The sequence below is a fragment of the Numenius arquata genome, chromosome 6 (assembly GCF_964106895.1).
Source record: "Numenius arquata chromosome 6, bNumArq3.hap1.1, whole genome shotgun sequence".
NCBI classification, from domain to species: Eukaryota; Metazoa; Chordata; class Aves; order Charadriiformes; family Scolopacidae; genus Numenius; species Numenius arquata.
In genome coordinates, this window is record NC_133581.1 from 65,992,761 (window position 1) to 66,018,504 (window position 25,744).

The 25,744-nt window shown below is 50.2% G+C and overlaps 1 protein-coding gene across 1 annotated transcript in view; it reads right to left on the minus strand.

Moving 5' to 3' along the window:
- KTN1 (kinectin 1) overlaps positions 1–19,839 on the minus strand; it is an 80,559-nt gene extending 60,720 nt beyond the window's left edge. Inside the window, exon 1 of the mRNA XM_074148569.1 lies at positions 19,720–19,839. The gene's annotated coding sequence lies outside the window, so the exon portion shown is untranslated. The remainder of the gene's footprint in view (positions 1–19,719) is intronic.
- Between the last annotated feature and the right edge of the window lie 5,905 nt (positions 19,840–25,744).

Here is a 25,744-nt window from a genome sequence, read left to right on the forward strand (position 1 = left end):
AACAGCTTCATTCCCAAACTCATCTTCCCCCAGAGCTCTTAGGATGAGGATGCCCAGCAGCTTGGGCTGGACAAGGCAACTAAACCCAGAGCTGCCACAGGTAAAATATAAAATTAAACAAGATACTTAGCCACTTCTCATTCAGTTGATGGGAATGACCAGCTCTCTGTGACTTCATTCATGAGCATTAAATAATTAAAGCACTCTTGGGCTCAAGCCCTAGGAAGGAGGGCTGCCAGATAAATCTAAAGGCAGTTCATTTAACATCAGCATTGCTACAGGATGAGAAAAATCTGCAGCTTGACAACTTTGTTTGGTTTGGGTTTGGTTTTTTAAGCAGCCCTATATGTCAAGGAAGAAAGAAGACATGTTCTTCATGCCCTAAGATAAGAGAGGACAGCAGAGCTTCTGCGAGGTGCACCAAGAGGCAGCGAGTGAAAGCTGAGCTGTCAGAGCAGGCAGGGATTTCAGTCCATCAAATTAACTCCAAGTTCATTAGCACCTGGCTAATTTCAGCAGGTGAGCAATGCTGGGAACAAAGGGAGCCCTGGCAATGACTCAATGTTCTCCTCAACCTTCCCTTTCCAAGGGTTACCCATTCCCAGAAACCACACTGCCCAGTGAACACCAGTGAGGAGCCGACTACACCTGGACACTGGTTTTAAGATGGGAAAAGAAGATATTACATATAAATCTCACCTGCCACCTAGGTAAGGAAAAAGGCACAGCTCCCAGTAAAATCACACACAATCTTCTTACAAGTCACTTAAATTAGCACAACAAAGAGGTGCGCATGGAGCACCCACCACCTAGAAGAGCTAAAGATCTAAACAACCCTGCCAGATTTGACCCAGACGGCAAAATTTAACCTACTTTTTTTTGTAGGTTTTTTTTTTTTTTAAGCTCTACTTTTATAGCTCTATCTCCATGCTCTGTTTACAGAAGTCCTTTCAAAACTAAGGCTGGGAGTTGGGGGGGGGGGGAAGCATAACAAACAGCAGCTCAAGCTCCGAGTCTCTTTCATTTAAATACTTGCCCCGACAGCATGATTTATGCAGCAGCAGGAGAAAGCTGGAGACACTCGAGATTACAGACTGAGCCATTCACGTATTAAAGTTCTCCTCTCCGGGAAGTGAAGCTTCAAGTGAAGCTCAACAGCGCTTGACACCCCCTACAAAGTGCTAACAGCAAGAGGAGAAGGAGACTTGTCAATAAATCTTGCTCTTCTTCACTTGATTACGCTGATACAATTAAGCCATTTGCAGAGCACAATCTCAGCGCTTCAAATACCCTCTAGGTAAATATTTTCCATTCCAAACATGCCGCTGTTTGTACCATCTGTTGGGCTCTGTCTGCTTGATGTTAGTTAACACAGACACGCTATTTATTAAATTCCAGAGAGGAGTAGCTTTGCTTCAACAAAAGCCTTTACTTTTAGGGTGGTTTTGTTGTTTTTTTTTTTAATACATCTTTAAAGCCAACACCTGACAAATTGCAGCAGCGGTGCCCAGAGCAAGCCAGGAGCGCAATATGGCTATAGAAGGTAGACTTGGCAGATGACCTTGCTCTCGTCCAAGCACCTGGCTACCTCCCGCAAGGGTTTGCAAGGAGCAGGCAGGAGGCTTCCACCACAGCCCGGTCCCTCCAGGCAAGTTCATACAAGTTTCAGGGATTCACCAGGCGGCAACTGATGCCCTGAAACCACCTGGGCTGCGGGATGAAGCCCAGAGTTGGAAAGCGAAAGAGGAACGAGCAACCTCGAATTTATCTGGGGATAAAAGCATGCATGTTGTTGGCACGGAGGGTGGAATGGGATGGAAAACCATGCTCTGCTCTGCTGCCCAGCAGCTTGGCCCAATACCCCGACACCACACAGACCCCTTCCCACCAGCAACCCACAGCGTTCACCGAAGCATGAGCAAAGACACCGATACTGCTCAGGAGACCAAAACATTTCTTGCATTTTATCTGAAACAACTTGCCCTCACAAAACTTCCCCATCTTCTAGCCCCATCGGGGGCCAGAAGAGAGCGACCTTGGCTCCACCAGACTCCAGAAACTGCAAGTTTTCACTTAAAATCACTGACTTTTAACACACATCTATTCTCCCCGAAGTCCAAAGATAACAAATTATCTTTACACTACCTTCTTCCAAAGTGCCTATAAAGAATCAAAGGCTTCTTTCTTTCAAGAGGAGGGTCCCGGAGGAGAACGGTGCCCCGAGAGGGCTCTCGGCATTAGGCAGCAAGTCCATGTCTTCCCATCGCTATTTCCAGGGAGTTCCCGAGGCTTCCTCGGCTCCTTCCATCACACACTCATGTACAGACGTGCTCTGCCCACACCACCGTGAAATCATTTGAGAGGCATTTAAACAAGCTCACGCTCTTTCGGGTAAGCATTTCCCTTTCCCCGCTCCCTTTGCAAGCAGAGACCAGATCCAGTATTTGCTCTTCAAATCACCGCTCGCAGAGAACTGGGAAATGATACTTCTCAAAACGTGAAGGGAAAAAAAAAAAAAAAACCAACACGCTCACTGCATTCTCCTCACAGAGGACCAAAGAGCAGCAAATTCTAAACTAAAGGTTCGACGCAGACGCTGATTTTCTCAGCTCGCGGCTTTGCTCACATCCCAAGCGGCTGGCGATGGCAGCCGAGGTCGCTCACGCAGCAGCCCCAAAAAGAGCCAGAAGATCCCCAGCTACATCTGAGGCTTGAGAGATGGGCTCGTGCAAATCGCATGAAGTTCAACCAAGCCAAGTGCAGGGTCCTGCACCTGGGACGTGGTGATCCCAGGCACAAATACAGGTTGGGCGGAGAATGGCTGGAGAGCAGCCCTGAGGAGAAGGACTTGGGGGTGTTGGTGGATGAGAAGCTCAACACGAGCCGGCAATGTGCACTGGCAGCCCAGAAAGCCAACCCCATCCTGGGCTGCATCAAAAGAAGCGTGGCCAGCAGGTCACGGGAGGTGGTTCTACCCCTCTGCTCTCGTGAGACCCCACCTGGAATACTGTGTCCAGCTTTGGAGTCCTCAACACAGGAAGGACATGGACCTGTTGGAACGGGTCCAGCGGAAGGCCACGAAGATGATCTGCGGGATGGAGCACCTCCCCTATGAAGACAGACTGAGAGAGCTGGGGTTGTTCAGCCTGGAGAAGAGAAGGCTCCGGGGAGACCTCATAGCAGCCTTCCAATATCTGAAGGGAGCCTACAGGAGAGCCGGAGAGGGACTCTTTGTCAGGAGATGTAGTGACAGGACAAGGGGTAATGGTTTTAAATTAGAAGAGGGGAGATTTAGATTAGATATTAGGAGGAAATTCTTTCCTGTGAGGGTGGTGAGGCACTGGCCCAGGTTGCCCAGAGAAGCTGTGGCTACCCCATCCCTGGAGGTGTTCAAGGCCAGGCTGGATGGGGCTTTGAACAACCTGGTCCAGTGAGAGGTGTCCCTGCCCATGGTAGGGGGGTTGGAACTCGATCTTTTAAGGTCCCTTCCAACTCTAACCATTCTATGGTTCTATGATCTGCTGCTTTCCGCAGCATGGGGTACATCAGAAGGCACAGTTCAACGGCAAAAAAGAGCACAAGTAGCCACATTAATCCAACATGAACAATTCTGCTGATGTTAAGGAAAGAGGTCAGAAGAAGCCAGGCAGCAGTCAAAGCTAACTTCTCCAAAGCTGCCACACAGACCCAACAAACCCTGCACCTTTTAGCCACACTTTAGAAAAGAATTAAGCTTACATTTCTAGTAGTCTCAACATACCGACTTGATTAAAAAAAAAAAAACAACCTTGGCTGTTCTCGCCAGGACACTGCCATTGCCATGCGTGGCTCTGGCAGGTTTGCTCAAGGTGTGACAATCCATTGCCACAAACCCAACATCGATTAACTCCTTAGTTCTGGTGCTGCCGGCAATGCTAGGACCTGGGGTTTTGCCCAGGCCCTATTACTGCAGGATTACATACTAAAAATAAAGAGACAAAGCCAGCAGATTAGTGGCCAAGGCTGAGTTTAGATGACCAGCCCGAGCAGCAGTTCTGCACATCCTGGAGTTTTTGAGCATCAAGGAGTCTCCCACAACACGAGCTTGTCCAGGAGCAGGAGCTGGGGGCAGATTGAAGCCAGGACTCTTGGCTCAGCCAGACAGAAGCATTAAACACACACAGCCGCACCTGAAATGTGTCCCTCCTGGACAGGAGGGAGGGATCAGGCCATGCCTGTTTTGTTATCCTGATGAGCTGCCTGGAAAGTTCACCGAGGTTTGGAGAAGCCAAGTCAATCCAACGGTCCTGAGCAGCTCGGGTTTATCACACACAAAAGCCATTTACACAAGTTTAAAGCCACCACGCGTTCCCACAAAGGCTTTTTGACATGTTGTGGTCTACTCTAAATATATATTCACAGCAAAATCTTTTCCTTGGATCCACAGGAAGCCTCAGAGCACAGCTATCATCCCCCAGAACCGGGGGCAGACAGGACCCGGCAGCTCTGGTGCAGAGCGGGCTGGGATCGCTCGGGGTTTGCCCCAGGCTCTTTCAGTCATCACGACATCTATTCCTAGGGCACAGGGTTTCTGCACAACCATCCTTCAGCTGGGCTGACGGAGCCGCTCCTCACCCATCTCATCCCCTGCTCCATCTGCTGACATAACCCCAGGCAGCGTCGTTCCCAAAGCTGGCTCACCCAGAACAAGGCAGGCGAAGGGTCTTGGGGCATCTTCCTCTGACACGGCTTAATCCTTTTCTGACACAGGAATAAAGTTGCACGAGTATAAATTGCATAAGGACATTTACTCTGAGACTTCTGCACCTACTCTTGCCGTGCTCTATTACTTTAACTTGATTAGAAGCAGCTCTCCAGCACCCACAATAGTTACACAACTGACCCCCCTCTGGCCACAAATAAGGCAGAGCCTAAATTCCAAGTAAAAAAGTTTTAAGATCACCTCTTGAGAAATTTGAGGCTGCCACAGCCCTTTCATCTCTTTACACCCAACTCAGTCTCTGCAAGCACGGAGCGACAGAGGAAAGCAGGTAGGAGCAGTAGCTTCTCAGTACCCAAATTCCTCTCATACTTTCACAGCAATCTGCAAAGAAAAAACAGCTGGAATGAAACCTTTTCCCAGTGTATATAGTAAATATAGCTATCTAAATATACATTCCTGCATTATGTATTCTTGTTTATATTTTAAAAAATAAATGTAAAATAAGAGGAGAGAGAAACAAAAGAAGAAAAGCCCCTCGGTCCAGCTTTTTTTTTTTTTTTTTTTTTCTTTCCTTAGCAGATTGCTGTGAAAGTATGAATGGCATCCGAGTACTGGGAGGCTAATGCTCATTTTTAAAAAAAACAAGCCAGGATTTTATATACAAGAGCTTCAAATAGCCAAGGAAAAGACCCGAGTGTATTATCTGCCTATGCATCCCAGAGGAGGTAATTACCTTCCCCAAGCCTCGCACGGCCCCACCAGCACTGTTTCTTCTCAGGCTTCCTGGCAGGAGCAGCGCTGCCGCCCTTGTCCCACCTCCCCAGGCAGGGGACAAGCCGTCCCCCGCTTCCAATCCAGGCTAAAGCAGATGTCCTCAGCGCCAGAACGACAGGAAAAGCGCCACAGATTGCTAACGAGGATGGCATTTTGTTTAGGGGACATACTTCTGAAGTCTGCACATACTTATGAAAAGGTCTGTCTTGACTTATTCCTCAATTCTCCAAATTTCTATTCAATTTTGCCCTTAACCACATTGGTCAGACGATAATTTGACCTACTCTCTTGAGTAGTTTCTCCAGAGACACGAGAAAGTTTTAAACCTGCCACTTGCTCCACGGGTCTCCAGACCACCAGGTACTAAAGCTTTTCTCCAAATTTCTCGCCAAAGCAGCAGCAGAAAAGAAGAAAATGGGGAAGGAAAAAAAGAATATCCAGCCTTGAAGGGTCACCAGGTCATTCGGAGCAATGTTTAAGCAGGTCTGTAGAGCTGAATTTATGAACCTTTGTACCTCCACACCCCGATGGCGCGGAGGCTGCCAAAGCTGTCCCACAACCGAGCCAGGTACAGCCCAACAGTGTCACCCTGGGGCTTTCACCAAGTTTTCCGGCCACGCTGAACGAGGTCTTGCAGGAACTCGGGGTGCACGGAGGTGATGGCACAAGGGGAAGAGAAGCAGCCTCGAAATAAACGAGAGAATCTGGAAATTTTCCTACAGCAATGTATCACTGAAGTTTTCCTGCAAGAATGTATTAAATTCATGGTAGGAGTATTAACCTTGTTCATATTAGAATTTCTTTCCCCTACAAAAATAAATCTGGCAAAGATATTCTTAGTATGAATACCAAAAAAGTGACTTTATCCAGACTTATTTTTAAATGTCTATTTAATGGATTGAGAATAGAAGTCATTTTTTACCAATAAAGACAGGTATTAATCCAGGAGAGCTTATTCAGCACCAGACTTCTTAACCATACAAGATCTTACTGGAGTATGTACCCGCAGTCCTCTACCCCATTGCGAAAGGAACAAAGGAAGAGGAAATGACTAATCAAAGCACCAGCGCATTAATATATTTTGGTATGTGGAAAGGGAAAATTGTAGCGTGTATTTTTAACATTCCCTAACAGGAGAAGGCACTGCCATACGTACGCCAGCCGCCACGGAGGCTCAGCAGCTCCCAGGAGGGGGAAAAAAAAGGGTGGAGTTGTGTCCCAGAGAGTTCTGTATTTTCCATTTCCCAGCACGAGCTCTGCTGGAAGCGTAGCACAATGTGGTGCAAGTGTGGCTTCGAGTTGGCTGACGATGTCTTTGCCTAACGATGTGCCTGGAAAGGAGGCAGGGCTGGGGCAAACTGCGATGTCTCAGTGATAATCAGGCGCACTTTGACTCGAACCGTAGGTGAAACCCAGCCTGGAGAGGTGTATCGGAGGGAAAAGGTGAGTTTCTTGGAGCCGCTGGCAAGAACTCCAGCGAGTCCCACCGTCACCCAGCTCTGCTGAGCAAGGGACACCCTCACCCACGGGCTGATAAGAGATAAGGGGGAAGCGAAGCCTCTCCCTGCCCCGGGTGCCACCTGGCAAATCACAGCTCACCCACATGCCATGGAGCACAACCCCATCCCGTGCCTTCCCAAGCTTAATTCCCAGACTCCTCAAAGCTCTCCATCACCTGTACACGCAAAGGGACTGTGCTGCCAGCAAGACACTGCACCTTCAAGTTTTTTTCCTCGCAATTACTTTGCCACTGGTGTCCCAGTATAACTGGATTTAATAGGTTTTTAATCCCACGCTTCCCCCATGGGAAGCAGGTCTTTGGGGCAGCCATGGTACCACATTTGCTCAGAGCAACGGGGCAGAAGCCTGGAGGACTGCTGTGATAAACCCAAAATTAAGAGCTTTCAAAGCCCTTCCCCAAAAGAGATCAAAACCAATCAATCTAGCAACAGGTTGCTCCGGTCATTTGTGCAGAGGGATGGCACAGCACAAAAGCGTTGCTCGCCCAGTAAGAGAGGAGCTGGACCAGTGCCTGTCCGCCCGGCTGCAATTGTTCCCCCACTTCATAATTAAGGGCTACAATTCACCCTTCTTCTAATGCCAAACCTCCAAAGACCCATCATAACAAAACCGTTTTAAACACTAAATGGGAAGCTACCACTGAACCAAGTGTAATCCCTCGGATCCCCCCGGCTCCAACACTGTTAAGCGTAAAAGATGGAGAGAAACTAATATTTAATGTTCTTGCAGAGGGATTTGTAACCAGCTGCCCCGTACACAGTCAGAAGCCTGAAGCTTAAGCAGGTCTTTACCCTGGTATTGCAAAATGACAACCCCGGTCATTCCACCACCAAAATTTTTCCCATTATTTCTGCTCAGTGTGCTGTTCTACACAGCTATACAAAGAGATTGGACCACTGACAACAACAAAAAAAAAAAAAAAAAAAGGAAAAAAGCGCTTCGTTAACCTCTCGGTGACTCAACGATCCTATTGTTAAAGGGCAATGGACAACAGGAGAAGCTGACAGCAGAGGGATGCTCTCCTCTATACGAATGCCGAGAAGAAAATGAGATTGACCCGTGTCGGAACCAGGCTGCAAGTTAAAGGAGAGTTGTTAACTCATAGAGGGAAATCAAAATTCATAAGCGATTGTGAATCATATCAGATCTAGACGCTTTCATGTGGTTTCTTCTAACTACCTGAAGTTTTAAGATACTATTTACTGCACATATTATGTCTAAGCAGTTGAGTGATTTCAGTTTTCTCTAAAGGGAAGGAAAATGTCATCATTTGATGATGTTGCATCAAAATTACTGTGAATGTGGCACAGACCTAGCTAAACGAGAGCATCAGAAAGCAGCGTTTGAAACAAGATTGCTGTACTCCATCATTAGGATAAGTCTTGATAATTCTTTCAGCTGGAGAAGGAGATGAAATCAACAGGCAAAGACTCTTCTCCCTTCTCGCCACATACAGTACAGTGAAAAAAAAAAAAAAGTGGAAAAAAAGCACCCATCAGTTAAACTCTCAAAGTTCAGAGCGGTAATAAATTTTCAAATATGCCAAGAGTTTAAAACTCAGGGACATGCAGTCAGTTCTCAACCCCGAGGTTTTAAAAGAGCAACTTCAGTTTAGGCTAGCCCCTAGGAGGAATGCAGGCTCAACATACAGAAGTCGAAGTTCCTATAAGTTGACAGAGGCATCATAAATAGAGTTATCATAAATAGAGTTATCATCAACACGCACAGCGCAAGGACCAAACTAGGTCTTGGAGAGTACTACGAGCCTCCCCGGGCTGGAATTGCCTCCTCTTCAGCCGGCGCAGCCAGGCAGGCACTGCATCAGAGTGTCTAGTTTTTGCTTTTAATACTGTATACTGCAGCTGTGGTTCAGAAAGATCTAAAAAACACTGGAAAAATCCCAACTGCTCAATCCCGGGCTTGAGCAGGCATGAGCTGCTCCCCTCACTTCCCCCTGAGCACGTAGAGCGTCGCTGCTCGGAAAGGCACCGGAGCGAATGGGGCTGTACCCACCAGAGCGGCTTCCTCCTGCTCCCACCTTGCAGGGTGGAGTTCCAGCCAGAGGACAATGCTGGCCTGGGAACAAATGGGCAGTAAGGAATGCATTTCGACCGCAAGGCGGAAAAACACCCTCAATCGTCAACCCAAGGAGGTGCTCAGGGCTGGAACGGTGAAGCCGCAGCCCCAGGATAGAGCGTGGGTGCTGTATTTTATTTCACCTGGTCATACAGCAGCAGAAGACTCCTACTCACCTCTCCAGCCACTTCGCTACAGAGGTGAACCAGAGCCCTAGGACTGCAGGGAAGACATTTTAACTGAGACAAGAGGCACCTACCACTCTTTTCTAGCAGCAATCGGAGAGTTTTAATCCATAGTCACCTTAGGAATGACACCTGCAAAAGAGGGTTTCTTTTTTTACAGCTGTGCATTAAGTTTAAAAATCATTAGCCAGATTAAAACACTGTTCATGCCGTATTTATAAAACCCTTCGAACACAGGGAACATGAAGAGGTACGTTCAGGGCTGAATTTGGACCACAGAAGCTTCTGCTGATGACGGGCCTCCTACACCACTGATATTTTGACTTTCTGCTCCAGCACAAGTTTGCACCAGCCAAAGGCTGAGCAGGCTCCTCCATCGCCAAGACCTCCCCAGCAGACAGGAGATATCTGACTGCTCCATAGCAAAGCTGTCCTTCAACATCTATCCTCAAGTATGTTACCACACAGGCATAAAGATAGCACTTCCATATCCAGGCTAGATCCCTTATGCTGTAGAACACGGTGCTGTTGATAATCTTAGAAATCAAGTTTCAAAATTATTTAGGAACAGAACAGGCTTTAGGAGCAAACCCTACAGCATTGGCACCGTACAAGTTCATAGATTCATAGATTGGTCCAGGCCAGAAGGGACCTCCAAAGGTCATCTAGTCTGACCTCCCCGCAGTCAGCAGGGACACCCCCAACTAGACCAGGTTGCCCAGGGCCTCGTCGAGCTTCACCTTGAATATCTCAAGGGAAGGGGCCTCAACCACCTCCCTGGGCAACCTGTTCCAGTGTTCCACCACCCTCATGGTAAAGAACTTTTTCCTCATATCCAATCTAAATCTCCCCTTCTCCAACTTAAAACCATTGCCCCTCGTCCTGTCACTGCAGGCCTTTGTAAACAGACCCTCCCCAGCCTTCCTGTAGCCCCCCCTCAGGGACTGGAAGGCCGCTATGAGGTCTCCCCGGAGCCTCCTCTTCTCCAAGCTGAACAACCCCAGAGGGGTAACTGGTAACCCCAGTTACCCCAGAGTATTTCAAAGTATAAATTGCATTATGAGCTGCAACCTTTAACTCCATTTAAAAGCACAACGTGAAGCTTAATAAATGACTGTGGTTGTTTCCCTGCTGGGACAGGTGAAGTGTTAAGAGGGTCTCCACTCTCCTTCAAGACACTGCCTGTAGCCCGTTTATCAAGGGCAGCACTAAGAGCTCACCTCGTCTATCCAAAATACCTCCTGCACTACGGCAGGGACCTCACCGGCCGTAGCTCCACCGAGATACCGTCCTTTCAACTCCCACGCCTGAACGCTAGCATCACACATTCCTCTCCATAAGGTTTCTTTTCACCTTGTTAACCTCTCCGTGCTTCATTTCACAGCCCGCTGAAGGTATGACACACAGTCAGTGTCACCTCAGCGCACAGGCCCTTCGGGATCCAGGCAGGCAGCTTAAGAAGGTCACACACACTCAGGAACCGGTGCAGTATTTCAACAGAATCCAATGCAATATTTGCATCTTGTCTTAAACACCTTGAGTAGGAGACTAAGCTCCCTTCCAGCCTCAGGGAAAAGGCTCCAGCTCCTCCATAAACTCTCTTAACACACTTGACTCACCGCTGGGCCGTGCAGTGAAGGAGCTTTCTTTTCCCACCTTCCTTGCGTGGCTGGTGATTCCCCAGGTCGAGCGACGCTGAGCCTTGCTGATGTTCCTCTGAGCAGCAGCAGCCCAGCAGACCCTGCAACACTCCTTTGCCATACTGGTCCCAGTTCCACAATCCAGATCACCGTGTAACCCCAGATACAGTGTAATGTTGGGGGGTGGACAACAACACAGAAGAATCCCCCCAAAAGATGTGTTCGAAGTGCATCTCCAAGGGTTTTCCTGGTTTTCTCCACTTGTGACCATAATGACCAAGCTTGCTAAGAGTTTTCTAAAGGGACTTCAAGCATGCATTTCACCGTTTTCAGAATTTGGAGTGCAAGTCAATCCCCCAACATCCCAGAATTCTCCCCCCAAAATAGCCTCTAATACATACACCTCTAACACACACCCCCCCGCAATGCACTAAGCTTTACCGATCAGCGCTGATCTGAACTCGAGAACATGCCAGGTTGTTAAAAAGACCTAAAAAACACTCAGCGACAGAAATGCCAAGTAATTGAGGTCACTTCTCTCATGCTTCTCTGGGTTCTCACTCCTCTTGCTCTGCTGTCCCACAATCTGCTCCTCCTTCCGCGTGCGAGGAGCGAAGAAACGCTTGTCCGCACCGATTTACCTGCCTCTAACTTCGGTTACGCCTCAAACTGTTACTCCAGAAGCCTGTAACGGGGAGCGGGGATTAAGAAATCTACTTAGAAATAGGTACACCGGACTCGAAGCCAAGAATTTCTTCTTTTGGCACACAAGGGGCACGGAAAAAAAAAGGTAGAAACTGGGAGATCGAGGCGGGTGGGGGCTGAAAAGGGGCAGGCTTGTAATGGAAACACCTGACGAAGAATTTTCACAAGCCTTTAAAACTTCTGAAACCCAACCCCTTCGCTAGCACTTTTCCCATGCCTCAGACTGTGGAGCGCGTTACGCAAGTCCTAATTGTGCTTCGGCAGCCATCCTTCCTTCCCTCCCTCCCACGATGTTCCGCACCTCCCCGAATCCGTGCGCTGAAGTGCACCGAGGCGGAGAAGCAGCGTAACCAGCGCTTCCCATAACCTGCCCGGTGTCCTCCCACCTGCACGGGGAAAGCCCACCTTTGTCGGGCATCTTGAACCAGGCTCTGACCTATTAAAAAGCTACTTTTTGTAAAAACAGATTTTTTTTTTTTTTTTTTTTTTTTTTTTAATGCACACGCTAAGCTGTAAAGAGGTTTACTAAATTTAGCAGGCAACCCAATCCTGGCGGTAGGGTAACACAGGCTGTAGATATGGAAGTGACCTTAGGTGAAGGTAATGAGGGAGGGCTGTCGGTGCTCCCCGCTGAGCTGCCGTGGGAAAGCCCAAAGCACCCAGTAAAATCCTAACACAACCTCCAGAAATCCTCCCTGCAGCTTGGTGGTTCCCAAGGTTTTGAGATGCTTCCTCTGCCTCTCTCTTCTGGACAGTGCTTTTCATGGTCCACGCTAGGACAGGCTGGGTGAGGACACCTTCTCAGATTCTCAAGCTCCAGCAGGGTAGGTTTAGACTGAACATTAGGAAAGAATTTTTCACAGAAAGAGTGGTCGGGTATTGGAATAGGCTGCCCAGGGAGGGGGTTGAGTCACCATCCCTGGATGTGTTTAAGAGCCGTTTAGATGTGGTGTTGGGGGATATGGTGTAGGGGAGAACTTTGTAGAGCAGGGTAGATGGTTGGACTCAATGATCCCAAGGGTCTCTTCCAACCTAGACGATTCTATGAAATATTAGGGCAAACAGTTCCTCCTTGGTCAGAGTTTGAACCTGGAGAAGCGAAGCTTTGATGGACCTCCACCACCACCACCGCTGTAAATATGAAACAAGGCAGCGTAAAGAGAAAAAGACGGCGGAGTCCTTTATCAGTCCGTCACGGCTGAAGGTGCACACGCTGCCAACAGGTATTTACACAAGCAAAGGTTAGTAGGTGTGACACAGGATACAGCAATCACTCGTAAACTCCATTTTCGGCCAGTTTCCTAGCACCGCACCCCACTGAGAACCGCAGGCACTGCCTGGTCCAGGCTGAGTCTCCCCAGAGGCCAACAAGTTAAAGGAGGCAGAAAAATTCCCACCGAGCCCCAGGAGAAAACGCCTTTCTTTGGCACCGCATCGCTACACTCTGAACATTTCTGACTTGAAAATGCCCTGTGAATGACCAGCTGGGCATGACCTGCTGCAGCCCTGGTGCTGCTCTGGGTTGTACCTGGAGCTCAAAGGGAGAAGGGTAGACAAGATGCTGCAGGTGGTTTCAGGTACCTGTTTTTAGGTCCATGCACAGCATTGCATTAAGAAAAAGGTGATACCTACATGAAAGCCAAGCTGGGATGTCCCCACACAACATAAGCAACGACTTAGAGGACAAAGCAATGCTAATCATCACAGCAGCCTTTCAAACTGGTTTGGGAGGCAGGAAGAAACAGTGCTTTCTGGGACCAGGCTTGGCTTCCCGCCTACAGAGACCCTGAAAGGAAGACACACACAGTAACAGCCTCGGTGGCCACAGAAGAGTGGTTTCCCACTCACCCACCAGCGAACTGCTGGCCCAGGAGAGCCTGGGGGCCAAGTCACAAATGGGACCAAGAGAACAACCCCAGCAGCTGCTCTGCTGGTGACCTCTTGGCATCTTCAACCACAGGCACTCAGCCTCAGCTTTCCCTTCTGTTAAATGGGAGAATAAGTGCCCTCCATCCTGCCTGCACACCAGGGCAGGTGGGCAACACCATGCCAGAGCCTGGTAGAACGACATCCACACGAGCTGAATGCAAGTCATTGGCTTTAAGCCACCCAGCACTCTCCACCAGAGGCTCAGGAACCATCCACTTCCTCCAATAAATTAGGGGGTTTTTTTCTTTGCACTCACCAAGTATGGACTTTACAACTTAAAACCTAACAGCAAGCAGGCAGAGGGGAAAAAAAAAAAAAAAAAAGGTAGTTGAAGTCAGTGGTCAGATTAAACCAGTAACAATGAAATTACCAGCTGACTGATATTACAGGCTCTCTTATCAGTCAGTCACAATCCGGTCCAATCCTGGCGCGCTCCCCAAAGAGCTGCACCTTGTGCAATAGCTTAGTCATCATCTTCCTTGACAGCTACGCACTTGCAAATAGATTACGAGTCCACTCACATTTTCCCATGAAAATTTTCCCCTCCACCCTACTAGAAGCAAGCCGGGAGCGGAGCGCTGCGGGGCTGAGGAGCAGGCAGCTTGCCCCTGCGCAGGGGAGGAGACACTTCTTTTATCTCCCGGACTCAACAACTTCCTTCCTGTGCGGTCGCAGACAGACAAAAGACACCTTTTCACATCACAGGCAGGAACGAGATGTACTGAAGTTTCCCACATCCCTGAAATAAAATACCCTGCTTACCATCTTCAGCCCATACGGGAGAGTGGGAAAGCAGAATTAAGCCAGCATTTCTGCTACAAGAAACCCCTGCAGAGTGGGATGTGGAAGCGAAAGGATGAGGAGCCCGAAATAACACAGGTTGAGTTTATATCCCTCTGGCAGGTGACACAGCTAAACGGAAGATGATAACACTGGACGGAGGTACTTCCCCTCCGCAGGATGAGAGCTGGATTGTTTTTGGAAGCGCCACGAATCACAGGCATAAATATACCAGGCTTTAAAAGCCTTTGACACCCACGTAATTCTGAACTCCAGCTGTATTTTCCCTGGGTCATTCAACACATGCTCTGGACACCGGTCAGGCGGGTACAGAAGGTTCGCTATTCAATTAAAACAACATCAACACACCTCTTCTGAGACGGGAAAAGCCCCCCCCGATGCTCAATTAGTCATTCAGCTACAACTTGAAGGAAACCAGGAGTTTTTGCTCTATTTCCTCAACTTTACAGCATGAAAGGGCTTAAAGATGTTTCCTGCAGCAGGGGAGCGGTGAGCGATGTACCGGCTGTTCTCGAGTGCAGAGCAGTGATTTGCAGGATTGCCTGGCTGCGAGAAGATCCACCCTGGGCAGCGGGATCAGCCAGGAGGAAGGGTGCCCAACAGGAAAGAGCAAAAACCAGCAAGAAATGCTGTTTTCCATAACTTACTACCACTGAAAATCCTGCGCATCCGACAGCGGCAAGGAGCTGTTAATGCCAGCGGAGGACCGTGCTATTTATAATAGGGATTATTAGCGCAAGAAAATGAGTAGCTTGCTCACATTACTAATTTACAGACACTTTCTCCGAGCCACAATGCAGCCTCGGTGATCTACAAGCAAAAGATGAGGTTTCGTTTGAAGAAGAAAAAAATGCTATTCTTCTAAATACGCCTTCTTGGGAAGAAAAGGGGAAGGAACTTCATCTACTTCTTCTCTTCAGTAACGGGAATTTAGAGCTGGGAATCTTGATAAGCAGAGCAGCCACAAAGCACTAACAAAAACAAAGAATGTGGCAGAAAAGGAGGAGAGCTGCATGGGAGTAATTATTTTTACTTCTGATTAACCCACAAACCTCACAGATCCTGTCCCTTTCCTCTCCCTCCCATCCCCCCACCCAATGCACAGGCGAAATCCAAGGCCTGAAGGTCCTAAACGACTTCTTTGCATCATATAGTTGCAAGAAGATGAGACAATATTCTTTATTTGTGTTAGGAAGGGTCAGAGAAGCAGCTTTCCAGAGTTTTCACATGCAACAGAAACTGTTTCTCTTTTTTCCACAGTCCCCAAGAGACTTAAAAAAAAGAAAAACCACCTTTAGCTAAATGGGAAGCATTAAAAAGGATCATGAGATTTGCATTCTTTAGCACCTCAGATTACTACAGTTTCCACAGCCACGACTTCCCCTTCCAACTCCCCACCAAGCTTCAGTTAAAGAATTTGAGTGGATTTGGGTATTTCTCATACCAAAACACCGGAGCATCCGGACCGACAAGACGGCACGGCAGCAAAATTTATGCATTCCCAGGAGATCTCTGTTTAATTTTGCTGCGTGGATAGATCCTGCACCAAGCCTGCACGCTGCCCAGGACCTATATTTAGGGACTGAGCTGACCTGCAAGTGCCCCCGTAAGCTCATTTACTAAGATTCACTTATTCATTCTAATATAATCTAATTAGACTGCAGCACTCCCGCACTCGGGCACGGCAGCGACCGCGAGGGGACGAGTTCAAATGCAGGGAACCTGGCCCAGATGCTACTTTAGTTCTCGTGTGGAGGGGGGAAAAAAAGCCCTGGGAGAAGAATGGCAGGAATTGCGGATGCCTGCACACTGTCTCCCTCCTCGGAGCAGCACCTGGATCCACTCCGCTTCTCCCCCACACCAGTTACAGACCAGTTCTTCAATGGGAAGAAGCAGGAGAGTCAGCATCAATGTGTGGTGCTTACCGATGCCAGGGCTGCTGCTCCCACCCCAAACTCATCGGAAATAACAGCCACGCGGGGCAAAAAAAAGCAGGAATTCAAGTCTCTCGGGCAGCGCCCACACCAGCAGGCACAGATGCGTTCCCAAACTAGAGACCACAGGCATCGGGCTGGAAAAAGCGCCAACAAGTCCACATTGCAAGAAATTACTTTAAAAGCTCCATTCTGGCAAGAAATAGGAAGATTTCAAAGCTCAGAAATACCCCCCTCTCCTGCAAGCAGCTGTAGTTCAGGCATGCGAACAGGAAGAAGGTTTTTACATTTCTAAAAACATAAATAAATACTATTTTTTAAAAGGCGTCGTTGTGTTTTCCTTGCTCGGACATCTTGTGTAACGATGAGAGGAGAAACAGATTCCGAAGAGTCATGAGCTGGTAATTCTCCAATCTATCATCTCCGTAGTTTATGCAGAGTCATTAACAAGAAGTGATTTGTCTGGGACAGATTTAGCCCAGCAACTCCCTGTCTCGTTAGCCTCAAACCATCACCCGAGGACTGTCAAAAAGTTTGAGAGCTTAGTGCAGCGGGGGTCCCCACTAGTCCCTAGTCTAGTCCCCCTCATCCCAAAAAATACACTTCTTTTTTTTTTTTTAAAAAAAATAGTCCAATCCTACTGTTTTGCCAACACAGAGCAGGAAGTTTAAAAGCTAAACACAGATGCATAAAATTCCCTTTTTATTAAAAAGGTTTTGATGGGTAAAGGCAAAAGGGTTTTTACTGACAGGGAAACCCTGAGAATATTGACAAGAGAACAACAGGAGGAGACTTAAAGACTCCGACTCGTTTAACCTGTGGAAACAAGCGGTCAAGAGGGGATCCGATTGCTCCCTCTAATCACATCAGGGAGGGAAAACAACCCTTTAAACCAAACAGCAACACTAGAACAACAACAAGTTATACCAACCGGCCATAAACACCGCGAGGATGGAAATTCGGCGATTGCTCCAAGATTTAGCTCCGACAGCTCTCCCACGGGGATGGGGGCGAGGAATAAATCGATGGAGTTTCACCTTAAAAGCAGTTACTTAAAGAAAGGCACCCACAGCACGGACGGGGGCTATAAACGAGGAAAACTAAACTTGATCGGGGGCTCTCTTCCGCTCTCGGGTTCTTATGGTCCCGCTTCTGCCGCGGCTTTTGGAGCAGAGAGCGGGAATGAAGAATGTCTTCTGCTTCTCGCCCACCCCTCCGGATGGCGCAGGGCCGGGGGGTTAGGGGGGGAGATATTCATTCTATTTCCTCAGGCACATCGCCGGGGTATGATCAGGGAACTAAACTTGGGCGCTGAAGCTCTCGAGAAGTCAATGGCGAGAGGTGGGTGTCTTGGCAGCCGCGGGGGAAGGGATTAGGAGCAACCAAGTTCGATGCTTAAAATAAAACACATGTCCTCTCCACCCGTGTCCTTACGCTTAAGGGTCCTGGCCAAAAACGTATTTAATCTATACCCACCGCCTCTGAAATTCAGGGGGAACTTCAGTTTCTGAAGGATTCCGTTAACCCTGGGTTTACAGCGCCCATGACCAAGCAATGATGAGACACTTTTGAGCCAGAACCGTCAAATCCCCAAGAGCAGGAACGGACGATGCGAACGAAAGCTGGTAGGTGGCAAACCTGAGTAACGCCACGGTTTTATACAGGCTTGAGCGAGCCTTTCCCTTTTCTTCAAGGGGTTTCAAAAACGGAGCAGTCAACCTTCAAAGTTATCTGTAACAGGGGCTTTATGGCAGCGGGGGATAAAGGATCAAATTAAAAAACTAACTGTCTTCCTCCTATCCTACTGCTGCTGCTACTTCAGAGAGCAGGAAGCATCTTCTTGAGACTGGCTAGATAAAGGGGGGGGGGTGTGGAAAAAAAATTTAAATCTAACTAAAAAGCTATTTGGTAATAACTCTAACAGAGAATGAGCGTTTCTATCCAAACCCCAACCTTTCCCCGCTGCAGTTACACACGCAAGTTATTTTAATCACAGCGCGCAGAAAGCAGCATCAGCATATGAGGCAAGAGAAAAAATATGTGGTAAAGCGAGTTGCATAGCCTGTTCGCGGGCAGAAATTACAGCGCAGTTATAGGGAAGAAGTCCACGAGGGCAGGGAAACGCTTCCAGCCCAAACCGAACCGGAGGACGCGAGCGATCCGCCGAGAGAACAGGCGAGAAAAATACACGAGAGGAGGCGGAACGTGGGAACCGAATCCCCCTTTTAACTTTCGCAGCCATCTATCCAGGCTTCCCTGCGAAGGGATTTCTGCCTTGTCATAGGTAAAGGGATGTTAAATAGAACTTGTCGGTTAGGGCCGTGGCATTGGACACACTAAAGGAAAGAAGGAAAAGAAAAAAAAAAAGAATTTTGAAGTGAAAAGGACTACAGCAGAGTATCAGCTCAGCTCCCCTTCCACAACTCACTCCGACGAAGCAAGAAATCACCTTCTTTGAGTTTTTTCACGAAACACAGAAGAGCCTTTGGGGAAAGGAAAGGTTACGGACTGATAAGCCTAAAGCACACAGGTTTATTAGAGAGTAGCATTTGCCGTTGCCTAATGCAAACAACAACAAAAAAAAAAGATGCTACGCTACGTTCTTCTTAACAGCCACCTATTTAATTGAAATCCTTCATCAACCGGAATTAGTCGGGTGCAAAAGATGTAGCTTTGCCACCTTAACTTTCCCTCCCCCACTGTTCTTCCCCCCCTTTCTCATTTTTTCCCCTGTACCGGAGGGCAGGGGCGACTTTAAAAAGTAAAGCCCCCCCCCCGCCAAACGCATCCTGTGGACGTGGGGAAAAAGCAGTACGTCCCCGCCAGAGGAATAAAAAAAAGGGGCAGTTTATTTTACCCGGCAAAAGGCAAGGCGTCACTGAAGTTGGCCCGAGCGCCGCAGCGTTGGGTCCACGCCGAAAGCCACGGGGAAATTCTTATTAAAAAAATCAGATTTTGGAGAGGGGGTGGGGGTGGGTGGGGGGGTAAATGATGACTTGGCCGCCCCTCACAGATGGGTTCCTCTGGAGAGGGGCAGGTAACGACGCAGCCCTATGGAAGAGGACGGATACATCGCGGCGGGGGAGTTTCTCCGTTTTACCCCATAACTTGGCTTCGGGAAGGTGACCGGGAGATGCGCTGGGGAGGCACCGATGGCCCCACAGGGGCGGCCACCCCCCGCCCCGCGGCCGCGGGTGAGACCGGCGGTCTCCCCCCCCATCCTCTCCCCTCCCCTCCCCGGGCCTTCTCTCCCCCCCCTCAAGCCGGCGCCGGGCCGGCCGCAACCCGCCCTCCGGCCCGCAGCCCCGGGGCCCGCCCCGCCGCCCACCTGCGCCCCGGCCACGCCGAGGCCTAGGCCCGCCGCCCCTCGCCGGGCAGGCCGCGGGCAGGCCCCGGCCTCCTCCTTCCGCGCCGCCGGGCCGGGGGGGCTTCCCCGGGCGGGACTCACTCACCGTCAGGCGCGGCGGGCCGAGGCGGGCCGGGCCGGGCCGGGCCGGGCGGAGCGGGGCGGCGGAGGAGGAGGAGCAGCAGCACCAGCGGCGGCGGCAACGGGGAACCGGTGCCTGCGCGGCGCTGGCGGGCAGGAAGGGAGGGAGGGCGGGCGGAGGCGGCACCGCACGTCCGCCGCGTCTGCCGGCCCCCCCGCCCCGTTAAAGGCGCGACGCCGCCTCCCCCCGCGGGGATCCCTCTCCCCCTTCCTCCGCGGCGGTCCCCAGCCCACCCCTACCGGAGCCCGCCCGGGCGTGGGGGACACCCCGCTGCCCCCCCCACCGGAAGGGGGGGATGGCCAACCGGGACCTCCTCCCACTCGGGTGTCCCACGCGTGAGCGTACAGTCACCCGGAGCCTTCCCCTGTGATGGGGGATGGATCTCCAGACCCCCCAAACGCGGGGATCCCTCCTCCAGACCCCTCCCACGCGGGGATCCCCCCCCCCCCCGACTCCTTCCAAGCGAGGATCCCGCCCTCCAGACCCCCCCCTTACGCAGGGACCCCTCACCTATTCGTGAGTCTCACCCACCCAAGCGGGTATCCCCAGGGATCTCCCCACCCATGGACAGGGATCACCCACCCGGAACCCCTCCCACAAAGGGATCCCACCCCCCAGACCTTTCCCACGCAGGGATTCTCCCACCCAGGTTTCCCACACGTGTGGGTACATCCACCCAGACCCCACCCATGCGTGGGAATCCCCCCCACCCCCAGACCTTCTCCACGAGGGGATCCCCAGGGATCTCCTCACCCCCGCATGGGTACCGCCTCCCCCACTCAGGGATGGCACTCCCCAGACCTTCCAAGCACAGGGATCCCACGCCCGCACACGGGGACCCCCCACCCTCCTTAATTAACCCCCCCAGCACCATCCAACTCCCACCTCACCCCTCTCCACCTCCTTTCCTGAAGCTGGTGGACAGGCGTGGGGTCCCCACCACCTCCACGGGGACATGAAGGATACCCGCCACACACAATGACCAGAAACGGGGGGTGTTGCCCCTAAATTTCCCTTAATTGCCTTAAAACTGCCCGGATCTGCGGCGTGGAGCCTCACCAGTCCGCAACTGGGGGGAGCTTAACTGGATTTTTTTCAGCTCTGACTTCTTAAAGCTCTGATTTATTTTTCTTCCCGGGACGTGGATCCTTCCCGGGGAGGATGCTTTCCTCGGGGTGGGGGGGACACACACACAAATTTCTTTCACCTGAAACAGTTTGCGCATGGGACCAGCAGCCGGCCACGGATCTGCGGGTACCCACCGGGGTCAAAACCGATGCCCTGTCACACAGGTCCTTGGGGACAACCAAAGAGCGCAAGAAAGAAGCCACCGAGAGCACCCATCCAGCTCCATCGCTGGGGGACTGACGTTAACTCCCAGCTTCCCAGAGTCCCGGACACCGATGGGAAAAAGCAAACTCCTGCGCACAGGAAAATTCAACCGTTTTTTTGGCAGCAGGAGCGGTGACAAGGACAGCTGAGCCAGCGGTGGCTGCGGGTCAGTGCCGACGCTGGTCAGGACCAGCATCCCCAGGACCCTGCAACTGGGAAGCGGTTGGAAAAAGGGAGTTATCCCAGCGAAGGGGGGAAGCTGGCGTCACCCCAGGGCTTTGCACGCACCCTCGGGGCATTTCTACAGACCCCTGGTGTCTCGGAGCAGCAGAGCTCAGAGAAAACCATTTATTGACAATTTATTTGGCTCAAAGCGTATCTTTGAGACATCAACTGCTCCGCAGCGTTCCCGGAGCTTCCCTGGTTCAGTATCTCCCGGCCGGTGACTCCGCTCTCGGAGGAGGAGCACGTGAGCCGGCCAAAGGCGCCATCCGCATCCTGCGCTTGCGAGGTGCAAATTGAAGGCCGAATCTTGCTTATATTCGTCACCGAGGCAGCTGCAGTGGTTGTGGCGGGGGTTCGGCAGCAGCAGATTTTGCCGGCGTTTAATTGCTTTTTGTCCACAGCAGAGTTTTCCAGCAGAACCAAGTCGCCGTTTCCCAGGAGCGGGAACAGATTTGCCACCCCGCGGACTGGGAATGGGGAGGGGGGGGCAAAAAACCTGGGGCCAAGAGCCAGGGAAGAACGTAAGGAGGGACAGAGCTTGCCCCTCCTGCCGGGAGCTGAGCAGGAATGGAAGAGCAGAGTGGAAATCCAGAAGATTTTTTTTTTTTTTTTTTTTTCTTTTCCTCCGCTTTCCAGGACTGGGAGGTAATTTCCCCGCTGTCCGGTCACTGCGTGCTCAGAAGGGATGTCAGCCGAGAACGCACCACTTACAACCAACTCAGCAATTTCTAGTCCTTTCGAGATTTGCCACAAAATCACAGCGTAAGGCGTGATATAAAGGACCTGAAAAGGCTTTTCAATCACGCGTTGCGTACCATCGCCCAATACGTAAGGCAATAAACCGTCTGGATTACGTGGACGGAGAAACCCGGTGGAAAAACTGGCCGGAGAGGTATCATAGAATCATAGAATCATAGAATGGCTAGAGTTGGAAGGGACCTTAAAGATCATTGAGTTCCAACCCCCCTGCCATGGGCAGGGACACCTCCGCTAGAGCAGGTTGCTCAAAGCCCCATCCAGCCTGGCCTTAAACACTTCCAGGGATGGGGCATCCACAACTTCCCTGGGCAACCTGTTCCAGTGCCTCACCACCCTCACTGTAAAGAATTTCTTCCTTATATCTAATCTAAATCTCTTCTCTTCCAATTTAAAACCATTGCCCCTTGTCCTGTCACCACTCTTCCTGACAAAGAGTCCCTCTCCGGCTCTCCTGTAGGCTCCCTTCAGGTATTGGAAGGCTGCTATGAGGTCTCCCCGGAGCCTTCTCTTCTCCAGGCTGAACAACCCCAGCTCTCTCAGTCTGTCTTCATAGGAGAGGTGCTCCATCCCTCTGATCATCCTCGTGGCCCTCCGCTGGACCCGTTCCAACAGGTCCATGTCCTTTCTATGTTGAGGACTCCAAAGCTGGACACAGTACTCCAGGAGGGGTCTCACGAGCGCAGAGTAGAGGGGCAGAATCACCTCGCGAGACCTGCTGGCCACACTTCTCCTGATGCAGCCCAGGACACGGTTGGCTCTCTGGGCTGCCAGCCCGGCAACGCAGCCGGCCGGGCTAATGATGCTGAATATCCCCAACCGCAGGGAGGAAATAATGCAACCAGTCACCGAGATCCCGGTCACATTAGGCAACCGCTCGTGGGGAAAAAAAAAAAAGCCACAGGAGCCCCGAGTCCTTAGTTTCGTCAGGAATTTTGCTTTCTCAGATCGCAGGGAAAAAGCCTTCCAGATCTTGTAGATTGAGAGAAGGCCCGAGAGAAAGGAGGCAAGCTGGAAGTCATGGGAGCCGGTTATTGTTAATTTAGCATTTTATATAAGAACGTGAGAGATCCTTATCAATGCCAGAAACGAACGCCCCGCGAGTTTCAACACCTCACTGGTTCCAGCTGGGGAAAAAAAAAAAAAACCCATGACCAAATACTGGATTTTCTCCCCGTCTCTCTTTACTTGCCTTCAGTTTTTTTACAATGTTTACGAGCCCGAATTCTTACAATTGGTAGGGAGTGGAAATTAATAGATCGCACGCACGTGTGCGAGAAAGATTTCAACTGCTGCTAAAGGCTGTCACAAAAATGACTATAATTTTCTTCTCGGAGTAGTAAACTAGGAGTAATTCCACTGCGGAAACTTGAGCTACATGGAAAAAGATGTTTGATTCAACCCAACTGTAAGGGAATAAAAATACATCTGTCCTAAGCAGCATCTGTCAGCAGAAATGACGCTGGAAACTCTTGCGAGAAGAATAAAAGCTGGTAATAAAAAAAGCCAACGATCTAAACCATGACATTGTATGTGACCAGTGTAAAAATCTGTCAGGCTAATACGAGTTTCCGCATAATCCATGCGCTATCACAACGTATGGATGTTTTTAATTAAGCCGAGATGATCACGGTCACATTTTGTACTGCTGAAGATCCAGCTAACAAAGTGAATTGTTAGAAGCTGGTTCAGAGCTTACTGAAAAAAAAATAGATGTGTATTTATAAAATACATTCACCTTCCATTTCTGGATTTCACCATTGTAACAGAGCACCGAAAAGCCCAAAACAGGGGAGTTAAGACTCTGCTGTTCAATTCTGTCATGTTCCAAAAAGACCAACAATGAGCAGAGCCATTAAAGACACCCAGACAACCCAGTGCCCATCCCAGTGACTGATGTTTCCAGAGCGATCAGACTTAAACCATGATTTCTGCCAGTTTTCCTTCAGCCTCTTCACTCCTCGCACGGGCCTGGGACTACTTGCTCTATGCGTTCACACTCGCAATGAAAAATGGAAATCCCCCAGGACATCCCAATGGGAAACCCCTTCCCTTCCCTTCCCTTCCCTTCCCTTCCCTTCCCTTCCCTTCCCTTCCCTTCCCTTCCCTTCCCTTCCCTTCCCTTCCCTTCCCTTCCCTTCCCTTCCCTTCCCTTCCCTTCCCGCTGTTCCCATACCAGACACCCAAGCTGCACGCATGCCCGCTCCCAAAACGCTGAGGTTTATACCCAAAGTAGCAGCAGCACCTAAATCTTTGCAATATCAGGTCCTGCCACCGATCTGAACAATCTCTGCTCATTTTCAAGTCACTAATTATTCTTCCACCGGTACGGCATGGATTTCATTAGATTTTCCTCCCAAGGAGTTGAATCTTGACCGAGAAGGAACAGCTACAGCTGGAAGAGCTCACTGTAAAGGAAAACCTATTCGCTGTGGCTCCGGTGGGTCGTCAGGTCTGGGCCATAGAGGTGGAATTTAATTTCTAATCTGGAGATTTCAAGCCTTCAGTATCAGATCCAGCTAAAGGGATCACAGGGAAGCCGGGCAGAAAAGCAGCTTTCCAAGCAGCACAATAATAACCGTGCTCCGAATTCACACCGGGGGTACTGTTTCAAAGCAAGTTTCGAGTGTTCTTCCTCTTTCTTGGTAGCATCCCAGCAGAAGATGATTTTTTTAAGAGGTGGGTATCATGAAGCGAAGCAAGTGAAGGAATGACACAGGAAAAAAAAAAAAAAAATCCCACGTTTGCAATGCCCCCGCTGAGCACAGACCTGTGACTCACCTGGAAATGGGGAGCAAAGAGAAACGATACGCAGTGAGACTGGGGGGGGGGGGGGAAAGAAACGGGAAGTCGGACAGACCTTCTGCTCCAAGGGCTCTGTCAGCAGGAGGATAAGGTGTCCCACCGCTGAGGCAGCCGGCAGGGCTGGCTCAGCACGTTTCCCTCCCTGCAGCCGGGGAAGGACACGGATGGAGCTCTGCGGGGCATCACGGGAACGGCGTGCGTCAGGAGGTGACAAACTTCTAAGGAAACGCAGGGCAAAGGGGCCGGTGGCCCATCTGGGTAAATCAAGAGCGCAGGAACCATCCCAGCTGCTCACGCCACCGTGGAGTGAGTTTAATATTAAAGTATTTTGTCTGCAGCTACACAAGGGACGCGGCCGCCTGCCTGCTGTAATGAGTGTCACACCAGAGGGGATCTTTGTTCTCCGGTCCCCACTTTGCCACCACCTGCAGTGACAGGCACCCACGTCCCAAGGGTGGCTGGAGACTTGGAAACGTTTGCAAATCCTTGGGTCCGAGGAGATGTCCTGCGAACAGCGTAAGGATCGCTGGTGCCCCAGGGATCCAGTGACAATTGCCTGCGGTGTCACAAACTCCCCGTACATCCCTCTGCGAGTTGCTGGTTTAGCTCCTCATACTTAAAATAAGCCAATATTCTCCTCTTCGCCTATATATCCGATTCTTTTAGATACCAACAACCATCTCCCCAGTGAACCATCTGCCCACATTGTATCTAGACTGGTAAGACATCTCCGGGTTTCTATCACACCACTCATAAGGCCTGGAGGACAGAAGGGGTTAAGAACCAACTCAAATTCTCTAGGGAAAACAGAAAGGCACAGGAAAAGAAGCCAATTCAACTGATTTTACCCAAAGGGACAAAAGGAGGTTTA